Source organism: Mustela nivalis (assembly GCF_964662115.1).
Source record: "Mustela nivalis genome assembly, chromosome: 6".
NCBI classification, from domain to species: Eukaryota; Metazoa; Chordata; class Mammalia; order Carnivora; family Mustelidae; genus Mustela; species Mustela nivalis.
The window spans coordinates 104,598,710-104,613,246 of NC_139025.1; the positions used below are offsets into that span (position 1 = coordinate 104,598,710).

Sequence of the window (14,537 nt, forward strand, 5' to 3'; positions counted from 1 at the left end):
TATCTGAACCTTTACAGAACAAGTCCATTAATCTTGATATTATACTATATGATGACTCTTACAGATGAAACAGAAATAAGACACTAGATGATTTACCCAAGATCTTATGGTGAGATAGGAGGAGCTAAGGTTAGGATCGAACACTTACAAACCTCCCTTTTTTATCTCCACTTCTTCCTAGAAACAAGGATACTTTTGTCAATTTTGAATGAACATGGGCTAATGTTAGCTTCTTGGATTTCTTTTAGAACCTCACACCTTTATCCCAAAATTATTTATGTATTTTTCCTCATCTGTGTATTAGGTCTAACAGTGACACAAGCATTTCCCATAGTAATATTCGAAATCTAAACTGGCCCTTTGTCTAAATTTTTTTTTTTCTAGAGAATTCTTATGTGTGGTGTAATATTATTGTGACAATTTACTAGCAAAGATTGCTTTAGGGGTGTAAAAATTAGGAAATAAAACCTGGTTATAGGATGTAAAATTTTCCTCTTTTCTAACATGCAGCCAGAACAATGAATCAAATGCAGGATGTTTGGCTATATTCAAACCGTTAGAGAGTTTTGTTGATATCAGAAGCAGAGAAAAATGCCCAAGATACATACTTTACCACAACTATATAGGGGCTTACCAAGGAAGAAATGATATTTTTAAGCACAGTACATGTATGTTGGAGTAATAATGTGACAAATGAGCAGGTGTTTGAAGATTACAATTTGAATGGAAGATAGCTTCATCAGAGGATTCTGCTGCAAATCAGTTCAGCAAGCACATATTGATGATTTAAATTAAGAAGCCGCACTTGAATAGGGCCCACTTCCCTTCCCTATGGAGTGCTGTTAAAGATTCTTAACCTACTGTGACACTTCTGATCAAATCTTCCCTATTTCACTCATTTCAGGTTGATTCACACTTTCAAAAATAGTTTAAGAAAAAGGGTGTGTGTGGTATGAATAGAGGATTGACAGAATTCTTGTTTTTTTTTTTTTTTAAATAAAGATTTCCTAGACTCCGCAGTCATTTGAATGTCAGTGACTGTGTTCCGTCAGTTGTAGATTTTTTTTTTTTTTCTTTAAGCTAAGATAAGAGAGTCAGGCTTCTGAGAGATGCTGAAATAGTTGTAAGGTCTTGTGACATTTTAATACAAGTGGAATTATTGACCACAAATACATTGCAAGAAACAGTTGCTTGCCCATGTTAAAGATTCCCATGGTTAAAGTTTAGAGATCTAGAAAATGCTTCTTTTGAGTTGACCCTAAATGAATAGAGTGGAAATCTTGCATGACTATTATTACAATCCAGATGGAGAATGGATACTATTGAAAACACTGTTTTGTAAGGGCTATAAAGACTGATTACCCATGACTTACACTAGCAAATAAGAATATATTGCCCATTCTACCTGAAATTAATGACTCAATCAATGTTGAATTATAATTCAGCTCTTTTAGAAGTACCAATAGTGCCTATTTTTTTTTTTAAAGATTTTATTTATTTATTTGACAGAGCGAGATCACAAGTAGGCAGAGAGGCAGGCAGAGAGAGAGGAAGGGAAGCAGGCTCCCTGCTGAGCAGAGAGCCCGATGCGGGACTCGATCCCAGGACCCTGAGATCATGACCTGAGCCGAAGGCAGCGGCTTAACCCACTGAGCCACCCAGGCGCCCCAATAGTGCCTATTTTTATGATTAAGTTTAATATCACTTATTTTGGGGGAGAAAAATTCACTCAGAGGCCTTTGTTTTAGTTGTACTTAAATTCATAGAATTGTAATAGTCTCTGGTTGGAAGGGCCTTATATTCAGCATGAATCTGTTTTTCTGTGGCTTCCGCCTATTGGTCAGTCCCAAATACTTGGGGCCATCAGAGTAAGAATGACTCTTTTTCTATATATGGAAGCCTATATATGGGAGCACTGCATAATGGAATTAAGGGTTAATCTCATGTCCTATCATTCAATTAGTAGAGCATGTAAGTCTTCAAGTTCTCGTCTTTTCTATCTACCGTCCCTGATTAGGCATAACTTCAAGTCATCAACAAACATTTTACCCATGTCCCTCTCAGATACGGTACACTGAGCTGAACCATGTTGCAAGAACCAACTAAGGCAGAGTGGAACTTGGACAATTCCATATTTTCTCTCCTTTCCCGATAGTAGTAAATATCCCATCCTATAAACTACTTGAATAAAATTACCCCATTGTTGTAATACTTGTCCCCATTATTCTACTTGATTCAACTTACAACTTTTACTTACACTAGAAAATTGTTGTCATCCCTTTGATAACTCTTACTAAAAGCAAGAGTGAATTTATGTGGTATTATAAATTTAAAAATCAAAAGACCCCCCAAAATCCTTTTGTCTCCCTCAGCCTCAGTTTTTTCATTTGAAAACAAGATCTTTAGACCAGATCTACCTTTCTGTGACAGTTATGGATTTTAATTATTGATAAACCAGTAAGTTTATAATTGTTATTTTGAAGTGTAAGTTGTGTTACTTGAAGTTTTTATTCTCCCTTTCTCACAAAATTTCCATAGACATTAAATATATATTTTAAATGATCAGGTGTATTTTTTTTTTTAACCATGAAGACTTTAATAGAAAAAGAAGAAGTTTTGAGATACCGTTGCTAGTCCTTGCATGTGAGCATAGTCTGGATGTGGAGAGTGCAGGTAAGTGGGTGCCAAAAGAGAAACTTTAGGTGACCTGTGAAGAAGAATGGCTACATCTGGAGCCAGGCTACTGCTGTAAAGATAGAATTGTGCTTTTCTTTCTCAGAGGCACACCCTCAGCAGGGCCCTTTAGTTGTCTGAGGATCCAGACTGTATTTGGTGGAGTCAAAGCTCTCATATCCTGCCACACCAAGCCAACCTAGGCTCTCCAGTAAGATATCACTACAGTGGACTTAATGTTTTTGTCCCCCCAAAATTCATATATCAACATTGTAATCTCCACAGTGATGAATAGTATTGGGAGTAGGGCCTTTACGAAGTGATTAAGTTATGAGGATGGGGCTCTCGTGAAGGAGATTAATGCCTTTATGAAAGAGACCCTGAAATGCCTGGCTGGCTCAGTTGGAAAAGGATGTGACCCTTGATCTCAGGGTTGTCAATTCCAGCCCCACATTGGCTGTAGAGATTACTTAAGTACTATTTTTTTTTTTCAAGAATTTATTAAAAAAAAAAAAAAAAAAGATCCTGAGAAAGCCCTCACCATTTAAGGACAGAGAAGGTGCCATTTTGTCAAGAAGAAATGGGTTCTCACTGGACACCAAATCTAGCATCATGATTTTGGACTTCCCAGACTCCGAACTGTAAAAAATGTTTGTTGCTTATAAGCCACCCAATTTATGGAATTTTTGTTATAGCAGCCCAAAGTAGACAATCTTTCATTCAGAAGATTCTCCTGCTGACTAACCCTATCACCTGAAAAAAAATTTTTTTTAAAGATTTTATTTATTTATTTGACAGAAATCACAAGTAGGCGGAGAGGCAGGCAGAGAGAGAGAGGGGGAAGCAGGCTCCCTGCTGAGCAGAGAGCCCGATGCGGGACTCGATCCCAGGACCCTGAGATCATGACCTGAGCCGAAGGCAGCGGCTTAACCCACTGAGCCACCCAGGCACCCCTATCACCTGAAAAATTTTTGAGAACTTGCTTGGGATAGAGGATTATAAATGTTCACCATGTGGGTTAATCTGCCAAATCAGAAAGAAGGTAGGTCATTGCTAGGATTAGACTGCCAAAATGGTCATTAAAAAATGTTAAATAGATACACTTAAAATGTATTTAAAATGAGATACTATATGAACAGAAGAAGAATTTGAGTAAGAGCTAAGTGGCTATTCTAGAGATGGAAAATACCATTGAAATGAAAAGTCAATGAACATCTACAGTAGTTAAATTAAATATAGCTGAAGTAAGATTAGTGAACTGGAAAACAGTATTGACTTAGTACATACCCTGGAACACAGCAGAAATCAAGAGATGGAAAATATAAATAAGCGACATAGAAAATACAAAGAGAAATCCAACATGCTTTTAATCCAAGTCCTAGAAGGAGAGAAATAAAGAAATTGTTGCTATATTCCAGAATTTATGAAAGATATGCTATGATAGATACAGGAAACAAAGTGAGCCCAGAATAGGATTTAAAAGAAAATACAAATCTAATGTATATTGGATTGAAACTATAGCAGTGCAGACACAAAGAGAAAAATAGAAAAAAACAGATTTCTGACAAAGGATCAACAATTAGACCGACAACAGAATTCTCAACATAATAGCACCTAGGAGAAAATGGAATATTTACACGGTTTTGAGAGAAAACCAGCTGTCTGCCTAGTTGTGTTTTATCAGCCAAATTGTCACCAAAGAGTATGGGTTAAACAACCATTTTCAGGGGGGAAAAAAAGGTATTTCCCACGTTCAGATCTTTTTTTAAAAACTTACTAAAGGATGACCTTCAGGTGAAAGGAAGTTGAACTCAGAAGGAAGGAATAAAATATAAAGTAATAGAAACAAAGAAATAGATAAACTTTAAAATACTGCTTTAAATAGCAAAAAGAGGTGCGTAAGAAGTTTATCAGAACTTTGCAAGATGTGGATAAAATTATAAAACCTACTGAAATAAAGCTTAATTTTTCTTAAATGGGAAGTTACACGATGTTCATGAATGGTAAGACACATTAAAGGGTAATTGTGTTCAAACTCATGTCTAAATCCTACGCAGTGCTAGTCAACATTCCATGAAGTTTTTTTTGTTTTGTTTTGTTTTGTTTGGCGCTTGAAATGCTATTCCAAACATTCACATGGAAATTGAAAGGCCAAGAAGTGTCAGTTTAAGGAACAAGATAAGTGGAAATTGTGGGTTTTTTTCTTACATTTCAAAGCTTATGAAATAACCTGTAGTTTTAATGAAAATGATATAATATTTTTGGAGAGATAGATAGGTGTACATAACAAAATAGACTAATAACAGAACCATGTATATATGGTAATATATAAGAAGAATAATAAGGATAGTTAATAAAACATTCTATATAAGTTTCAGACACTATTTTAAGTGCTTTTTAAAAAGATTTATTTATTTATTTTAGAGAGAGAGAGAGTAGGGGGAGGGGAGGAAGAGAGAATCTCAAGCAGACTCCATGCCGAGCATGGAGCCTGACTTGGGGTGAGATCATGACCTGAGCCAAAATCAAAAGTTGGACATTCAACCAACTGAGCCACCCAGGTGCTCAGTGCTTTACATATTGAAACTCCTATATCCTCCTATATCTTTCAGTCAAGACCAGCAGCATTGCTCATAATAGTCACAAAGGGATGGGTAAACAAATCATGGTATACATGTACAACAGAATATTGTGCAGCCATGAAAAGGAATGAAGTATTGAAACATGCTACGAAATGAATGTTCCTCAATAGCACTGGGATAGGTTGAAGAAGCCTGACATGAAGGTCCCATTTTGTATGATTCCTTTTATATTAAGTATTCAGAATAAGCAAAGCCACAAAGACAGAAAGCAAAGTAGTGGGTGCTAGGGGCTGGGGAAAGAGGAAATGGAGAGTGATTACTTGAAGAATATGGGATGTTCTTCTAGGGATCATGAGAAAGTTGTCTAGCTAGAGAGCGACTGTGGCCACACATTCTGAGTGCACTAGAAGCCACTGATTGTGTACTTTAAAATGGTTCATTGTTAATGTGAATTTCTCCTCAAAAAAATTCCATTCATCAAAATAAAATATTCAATAAAGATGCTTGGGAAATTAACTTATTCATATGGAGAAATATAAAGATTTCTTCTTCATATGATACACTAAAATAAATACCAGGTATAAAGAGGCTCTATATGCAAGTAATACTTTAAAACTTATGGAAGAAAATATGAGAGAATATCTTTATGGTCTTGAGAAGCTAGAATTTCCTGTAGGAGAAAGGACCATTAGAAAGTGAAGTGACAAGCCATGAACGAGGAGGGAATATTTGCAGCCTGGATAACTGACCAAGGGTTATTAATTAAGAATATATGACAAACTCCCTCATCTCAGTAAGAAGAAAGACAACCCAATAGAAAAATGGGCCAAGGCAATGAACAGACAATTCACTGAAAAGGAAATCTGAAAAGTAATCAGGAACATGCAAATCGAAATAATGACATGCCCTTTTGCATCTGTCAGATTGACAAAAAATCCAAGTTTTAGCACAGCTGATGTTTCACAGGATGCGGAAATGTGGGCCCAGTAAAACATTGCTGATGGGATATAAAATCGCTTTAGAGAGCAATTTCACATTACCCACACAGCTGAACACAGGCGTACAAAACAGTTCCACTCTCAACATCCAACCTAGAGAAACTCTCAAACAAGCAAAGAGGAAATAAGTAAATATACAAGGATGTTTACTGCAACACTTCAAATAAAAACAAAAATATGGAAACAACTGTCTATCAGTAGTGGGTTAAAAAAGAACATAAAAAGATTACTAAAATGGCAGTTGTAAGAAATGAACTGTGTGCACGTGCACACACACATGTGTATATAAGCTAAAAAAATGTGGAGTGAAAAGAACAAGTTACAAGACGTTTCAGGCACATGAAACTCACACGTGCCAACTCCAGGACACTGATGACTTCTAGGAAGGGTGGGTGACAAAAGGAAAGGGATGGGAGAGGGATGGCTTTTGGTAGGTTTACAGTGACTTGTTTGTGAACAGTGAAAGAGGGATTGCGAGCAAAAATGGCAAAATGTTGACATCTGTTAAATCCAGGTGATAAGTGCATGAGTGTTTATAAGTATTTTTCACACTGTAGATATACAAAACATTTCATATTTGAAAGAAAGAAAAAGACCACAGCCTCATACTCGTGCTACTCTCAGAACTGAAGAAGTATGTTAGCACAGCTTGGTGAGTTGGACGCCCCTCCCCCCTCCCCCACGCACACACCTGGAAGAACTGTACCAGAAGGCACAAGGCTATCTTTCAGTCCAGAGCTACACAGCATTCTCTATGGACACTTCCTGTACGAGGAGTAGGGCTCCTGGTGACAGGAAGAAGGCAGATGTTGAAGTAATTCTGGGTCTTGGCAAAAGGCAAGGAGGGAAAACTGGAGAGAGGGGGCTGGATCAAATACGGAAGGAACCCTGCTCTGAAGATATCTGCGTAAACAAAGCTGAGCTCCACCGTGCATCTGCTTTCTCCCCACAGTCCCTCCAGATGACAGCAGTGACACGGACACGGAACTCCAAGGGCGAGGACAGCTCATGAGAGAGGTGGCCACAAGTTTGACTGTATTTGACTGAGCAACCTGGATGGAGCTGACACAAGGTTTGGTAGGGATAGGGTGGGGTGGGGATCAAGCTGAAGAACTCTGGGGAGACTTAAAGTAAAGGAGGCCATGTTTTGGGGTGGAAATGTAAAGAAGAGGATTCACTGAAAGTCCTAAGCGAGGAGTTAGATCCCCACATCTCCCCAACCTCCCACAGCCAGCTAACATCCCTTTTCTGAACTTTGAAGGATGCAGGTGGGAGGAAGGAGGCATGTGCAGGGGTGTGATGGGTGGGGCGGGTAGTACCCGGGGGAAATTGACAGAGCTTCTGCATTCTGAGGTAACAGACCCAGTGGGGGGGCAGTTTGGGGTGCTACACTGAAAATGGGGAGCAGTTAAAGAAAAATTAATATTTTGATGAAGCAGACTGCCACCTTCTCCCACCCCCACCCCCACCCCCACCCCCACCTCAGCCTCCCCTTTTCCCCTCACACTCCCAAAACACTGCGCATGCAGGCTCAGAATCCCAGATGGGAAAATGTATCTGTTTTCCCTCTAGAGAGCTAATTTGCCCAAGAGATTTTTGACACTTTGGGATTTTGACATTAGAGATTTCTGACATTTGATGGTCTCCCAACAAAGTAACTGGGTTTGATTCTGACACATGATAGCGGCTGCAGCAAGGCGAAGCATGGGCTCTCAGAGCGAGAACGAAGCCGGGAGACAAGGCCCTTGTTTTAGAGAGTCATGAACCCCGTGTTAGGGAGGGAAGGCGTCTGCGCAGTGAGAGGACGTCAGACTCCACACTACTCTATATGATGTAGGTGTCTTTTCCTTGAAGATAGAAATTCTATAAGGTATAGTAAAAAGGTACAAAGTCAGACTCCGTGGAAGGGAATTTCTAAGGAAAGTCAATTTTATTATTTTTGGGTACAAATGATTTTGGAAGTTAAACTAGGCTATCAGAGTATGGTCTGGCCAGGGCTCTGGGGGGACCCACTTTAATGAATTAGATAAAGTTGATTCATATCTCATATACTAAATGATTGTCAATTGCTGCTTCTAAGGTAATTGAGAATGCTTGAGAGTAATTTAAGTGACACTTTGCACTATTAATTAGCTCTACCTAACTTTTTTATTTCATTGACAGAGCAGAGGCCTGGCTTGAATTACTTCAGCAATCCAAGCTAATGAGGTTTTCTGGGTAGGGAAATGTTTCTGGATCTAGTAGAGCCTGACAAGAATCTGATTTGGGTTTTGGAAGCTCTTGACCTTGGATGGAACTAGTTTTGTGTTTCTTTATGGCAGCCCAGCCCTACATGTACCTTGTTTAACACGCACTAAATGCTTCCATCAGAAACCTCCTTCTTATGAAGCACAACACACATCCTTGCAACAAACATGCGTTAGGGCTGATTAGATTAATTAATGTGAAAACCAGAGCTCTGGGCAGTTAGTGGCTTCTAGAAACATTTGCTTTTGATTCAACATCTTTGTCAAAACAGAGAGGGACAAGGTGGCCTCATTTGCTCTCTAAGGAAGCTTGCTGTAACTTCTCTCCTGTCAGAAACCTATGGAGTGCCTTTTTATAAAGACATACTGTATCTTCTTCCAGAATGGCTCTTGTCTTCACGGGGCAGATCATCTAAGCAGGACATCCCATATAACGCAAGCTGGGGTTGGAGTGCATGGTTAAGGAGTGGCTCAGACTAATGTGGGAGTCTGCATTTGATTCCACCTCATGGTTTTTCCTTCTTTTCCCCCAAATTCCTTTTTTTTTTTTAATTTAAATCTGCCCCTTCCCTAGTTCCCAACCTTACCTCTGTGGGCATCAGGCAGAGCTCCTTGTGCATCTTGTCATGTGTTCCTGGACTGCTCAACTCCAAAACAGTGACAGCTGGAGTGCCCATCGTAGGCAGAGAGAAGATGTCCTTACTCATCTTGACGATGCTGCTTTTCTGTCATGTGGGCAACTCCTGGGCCCCAGCTGCCCAGAATAAGAGAGGAGCTCCAGTCTGTAGTGTCAAGGCCTAGGTAGAAGTCTCAGGGTGCCCTCACTTCTCACCCGTCTCCTTGATGGGAATGGAACACCTTGGTTCTGAAAGTCCTTCCGGCTCTTTAGTGGGCTAAGTCGTTTCAACCATGAGTAAAAAGGCCTGGTTGCGATGAGGCTGACATTCTTTTAAATAATGGCAGGTACGTTTGTCCTTGGCAAAACTTAGAAAGTTTCCTCGGAATCCAACCTGCAAGCTAGTCATTAGCACAGTCAGTTAAAGAAAAACTTAATGAGCACCTAGCATGTGCCAAGCACTGCAGTAGCTGGGGACACAGACATAACCGGTCTCTGCTTATCTGGACCATTTGGCCTAGGGAGGCACTGAGGTAAGGAAGAAACAACTGGGTCTAACACACCTTTATTATTTTCATTGCTCTCAAAATTTGAGAACAAAGTTTCTTTATGTTAATTCTCTTGCAATAAAGTAAACTTATATATTAATATGTGCATAATTATTACTAATCTAAGCACACTTGAATTGTACACTTCAGAATTAAATTATGAAGCACAGTCTTATTAATGCAAAAAGAAAATGGATGGGCATGCTGACGGATTTAGTTACCTTTTATAAACGCTGAATTGGCTTCTTGAATTAAAATAATCATATGTATCTCTTGAAAAGATATTTACACTGACAGGTTATAAATGCTAACTAAATTCCTTTCAGACCAAGGAGCTAGGTCCCTTAGAGTTGGAGGCATTTAATAAGGAAAGGTGAAGTTTAAGATTAATTAATCTTTTTAAGGTTTTGTTTTTTTTTTTTACAATCTTTATAGTGTTTTAGTTAAGTGCTCCAGAGAAGAGCCAAAGTCATCTTCTGGCAGGGAGCATCTTTTTATGTTTCCAAATCTGTTATTCAGAAGCAGTGCTTTTGGTAAATTTGGATGTTGTGTCTTCCTGAGAGTACTTAACACCGTCTTGTGCACAGTTTGATTTTGATTTTCAAGGTTCTGAGTGTATTCATGTCGTTTGGATCTGAGACACTGTTTTGGACCACATTTCTTTTCTAAAGACGTCTTTCCATGAAAACCTTCTGCTGAATGTCCCACATCCTCTTCCTTTTAAGCATGTCCTTTAACTTGACCTTTCTGATTTGAAACTCTAGTGTTTAAAATTCTTTTGTTCACCCCATCAGCATCCTCTGGGCAAGGGTGCTGGAGAAGCAGGTCATGGCTGCCAGTGTGGACAGCACATACAGGAGAAGCAGGAAAGCAGAGAGGAGAGAGCAGAGGCTTTTCCAGCAGACAGGTGAACCTCTGCACAGTAGCGGAGTGGCTCTCTTGGTTCCTCAGCAATAGCGTGGAAATAATACTACCTGTCACGTGGAGGGGCTGAGAAGGTTGCACAAGACTGCATGTGTAAAGTGTCTGGCAGGATGCTCACTGCTCAGAGGAACCAAGTAAAAGAGAGGTAATAGTTAAATCCGAGTGGTCTTTGATTTTGTCATTTTGACCCAATATTTCGGTTAAATATCTATATTCGCACCCTGTTAAAACATTTGGTAGGTTGCATCAGTATCTGAATCCACTCAGAAATTAACTATGCAAAACGTATATTGATAAGCATATGTTAATGACCCTTATTTACTGCTTGATTAATTCTGTTATAAAGACAATTTTTAACTCGGATGAAAATGAAAGCCCACCTCTGTCCATGCTCACAAAGTAGGGCAGAATGCATCTGCTTGAAGCATTACTGGAGCTGAGTTCCTGCAAATGCATGGGCACTGCAGAACGGACTTTATACTTTAAAGGGACTAATAAAAAGACCAAAATGTTTTGCAAATGAAGTGATGCGATTTAAAAAGAACAGCCACTATTTGTCTTGGTTTTCAGACCTCCTCTTTGAAAGGGCTGTGCCCGGATTGGATGGCCCAGACTTGAAAGTTCCCTGAACCGAGAGAACCATGTGTGAAACCCATCAAGGGAGTAAGCCTTCCCAAAAACCCAACTTCATTGTTTTTCTTGGAGGTGGAGAGAGCTGCTGTTCGGAAAAATTTTCAAGGTTTCTGTGAGTTGTTATGAATTGAAGGTCGTTCTCTGGACTGGTTTCGTAGGAGACACTGGAGTCCGCCCGCCAGTCAACGTGGAAGCAGATGTGTGCTGGCAATCCCAAAGTGGAAGGAAGAAAATTTGGGAGAAAAACTCACTTGGCTTGCCTGGTCAGGTTTCACTTTGCATCTCTCCAGTCCGTCTTTCACCCGATTTCCACTAGAGGGCGCCGAACTACCAGCGGTGCCGGCACTCAGAGTGAGGGTCTTTGCTGATTCTGGTCCCAGGAGACTGTTGGGGCCTGGGGTGGAGACTCCAGAGGATTCTGAACCCAGTCTGGGGTTTAGGGCTCCCTTAAGAGGTGACCTTCAACTCCTTGGAGAGGTGGGGACTGTGAGGGCCCTCCATTTCAGGACTGGGGTTTCAGAAACCCCAATGAGGGTTTTTTGATTTTTGATCTTCTCTGTCTCTTTGTTTCCAAAGGGCACCACAGGGATGAATTGTGGTGGATTCCAGGGCTTTGGGCACTATATTTCCTGAACGCCGATTGCCAGACCCCTCCAAACACACATGTCCTTCTGGGAGCACGAGACTGGAATATTTGAAACCAGAACTCCAGAAAATCCAGAACAGATGTTTTCCCTGAGAAAGGCAGGCTCTGGGTGGCAGAGCCCTGGGCCTGGCTGCCCCCGGCCAGTGTTGCTCCTGCCTTGGCACTCTTATGACTGAGGGGGATTATTACTGACTTCAAATTCTCAGGAACAGGTCCGTGGTTCATGGTGCTGTAAGTGGGCTCCCTCTCGTTGTGCTTTGTAAGCAGGAGGATATGAGGAATGTCTCCCAGTCCTGCCGTGCCGGCCGCATTCTTTGTTTCTGCTGGCTCTGAGTTTGAGGACGTAATTTTGAGTGACCTGCCCTTGTGTAAATTACTTCTGCCACTTGGCAACATTTACTGAGAAGAACCAGGAGCCACATTTCCACTGTTTTCTGTGTCTTACAATGTACTTTTGCATGTATTATGCCTTTAGATACTTCCACAACCATAAGGCATAACTCTTATCCTTCCCACCTCATGGATGAGAAGAACAAGGCCTGGAACGAGTAAGTGCGGGCCCCAGGATTTGAACTCACATAATCTGATTCAACAGGGAGTGCTTGTATTTTTTTTTCCAGGTATTGGCTGCAGAAAGAATTTATTTGGGTTTGACTCCAGGGAAAACCGTCTGACTCCTTGAGTTTCACATGGGTGTGTGTTACCGGGAGATTATGACATCCCCTCCAGACACTCTTCAGAAAATGGCAGCATGTATTTTTCCTGGACTGGTTGAAGGGCATCCTTCCTTCAGGCAGGAGAATGAACCGGATGAGCCCTGGAGGTGGCTTCTAACCATTCCATTCGGTAGAACAAAGCCCCTAGAAATGGATGAATCGGTCCCTTTTACCACAAGAACATTTGTAGATAATTGTATGAAAACAGGCTATTTCCAGGCTAATTAATAACTATCGTGGAGTCTTTTAGGAGGCGCTCATCTCGGTAATAGATTAAAAAATTCTATTCTGCTTAAAACCTCATTGTTCGGAGCTCAGCCGCTGTCCCGCGTGAAGAATGCAGTTCTCCCGGTGGCCACAGGGTGGCGGAGTGATCTTAAGCTTCGTTCTCGCCTTTCTGTCTCAGGACAGGAAGCAAAGCTCCAGTCAAAATGAGCAAAATGGAGCAACTAGGCGCGTGTTCAGAGACACGGACTTCATGTTTATAACCTATTTTTTTTTTTTTTTAGATTTTATTTATTTATTTGACAGACAGATCACAGGTAGGCAGAGAGGCAGGCAAAGAGAGAGGGGGGAAGCCGACTCCCCGCTGAGCAGAGAACACAATGCTGGCCTCGAGGCCAAGATCCTGGGATCATGACCTGAGCCGAAGGCAGAGGCTTTAACCCACTGAGCCACCCAGGCACCCCTGTTTATAACCTCTTAAAAAGGGAGTGGGAAGAGCTTTGTTTCCAGAATGTCAGTGGTGGGAAGTAGTGAGGAGAGGGGATGCTGGCTTCTGAGGTTCTAGGAGAGGCTTTCAGCGTGGAGGGGCCAAAGGAAGGCACTCCGTGGCCCTGTCACCTGGCAGAGGCTGAGTGGGCTCGATCCTGCCCAGCCCACTTTGGGCATCCCCAAACTATGGCCTTCCCCTTCTCTGACCTTTCCTTCCTAGGGCTCTGCTTTCAGAGATCTTTTGTCCCCAGTCTTTGCTCATTCTTTCTTAAAGGGATGGTTTAAGTGACATCTAAAATGGGGCGGGGGGGTGGTGTTGAGGCACAGTCCAACAGGCTAACAGTCCATTTCTGAACCTCAAATGTAGACCTATGTATCTGACACAAGTGGCTATATTTTGGGAGAAGGTAAGGAAGTATTGAAATGAGGGACTAATTTGGACTCTGGGTTTATAGGTGCCAGGCACACGTGCGGGCACACTCACGCACACACGCTTGCTGGGAGCATAGAAGCATCTAGACTTGAAGGAGCTTTAGTGCGTGCCTCCTCTGTCGTGTTGCAGGTGTCAGCCGCTATTGGGTCTCTGGGGGCCTTCCTAAGCTCCCGCAGTACAGGGGACAGGCAAGAGCTTGACAGACCCCTCTGCTTCCCGCACAGGAACTCTGGGCTTTTGCCTCCTGCAGCTCTGCCAGGCTCCAGATGCCACCGAATAAAGACAGCAGAGGTTTAGTGTCATTAGCTCTAGTCTTCTTAGCAAGATTAGTGGAAGCGATGTTGAATTTCAACGTGGGAACAGTTTCCACACACATCTTGCGGGATGGAGAAGCCTGTAACATTTTTCCACGCAAGCAATTAATACTCATTTTCTCACATCTGAGGCTGTAGCTGCGTGTGCACACATGCTTGCCTGTATTTGTGGATCAGACACACACATGTGTAGCCCACACGCGCCACAGCACAGGGAGGCATTTCTGCTTAGGTTTCAAGACAGAGGCTTTAGGTAACCGTTTCTTTCCTCCTCCCGGATGCACTTCCACAGCAACATTTATGCCACTGATTATTCACCTTTTATAGCTAGTCATAGAACACCTACTGTGTGCCAGGCCAATTAAAATGAATCAGAGTCACGATTAATTTTGGAAAAAGGCAGACCCCAGGGAATCCATCCTTTATTAGGGAAAAAGCGGTGCAAGGGCGCTGTGGCTGAGGATGGGGGCTTGGGGCAGCTGCCTGGGTGGGCA

At 41.6% G+C, this 14,537-nt stretch overlaps 1 long non-coding RNA gene across 2 annotated transcripts; it reads left to right on the plus strand.

Moving 5' to 3' along the window:
* Positions 1-2,609: 2,609 nt before the first annotated feature.
* Positions 2,610-12,880, plus strand: LOC309867421. 2 transcript variants are annotated; one of them, XR_014313164.1, is made up of 5 exons: positions 2,610-2,673; positions 6,811-6,905; positions 7,206-7,325; positions 11,379-11,571; positions 12,487-12,880. It is a non-coding gene; the product is annotated as an uncharacterized lncRNA (long non-coding RNA). The 2 variants fall into 2 exon arrangements; XR_014313165.1 differs by lacking the exons at positions 11,379-11,571; positions 12,487-12,880 and adding an exon at positions 7,938-8,079.
* The last annotated feature ends 1,657 nt before the right edge of the window (positions 12,881-14,537 follow it).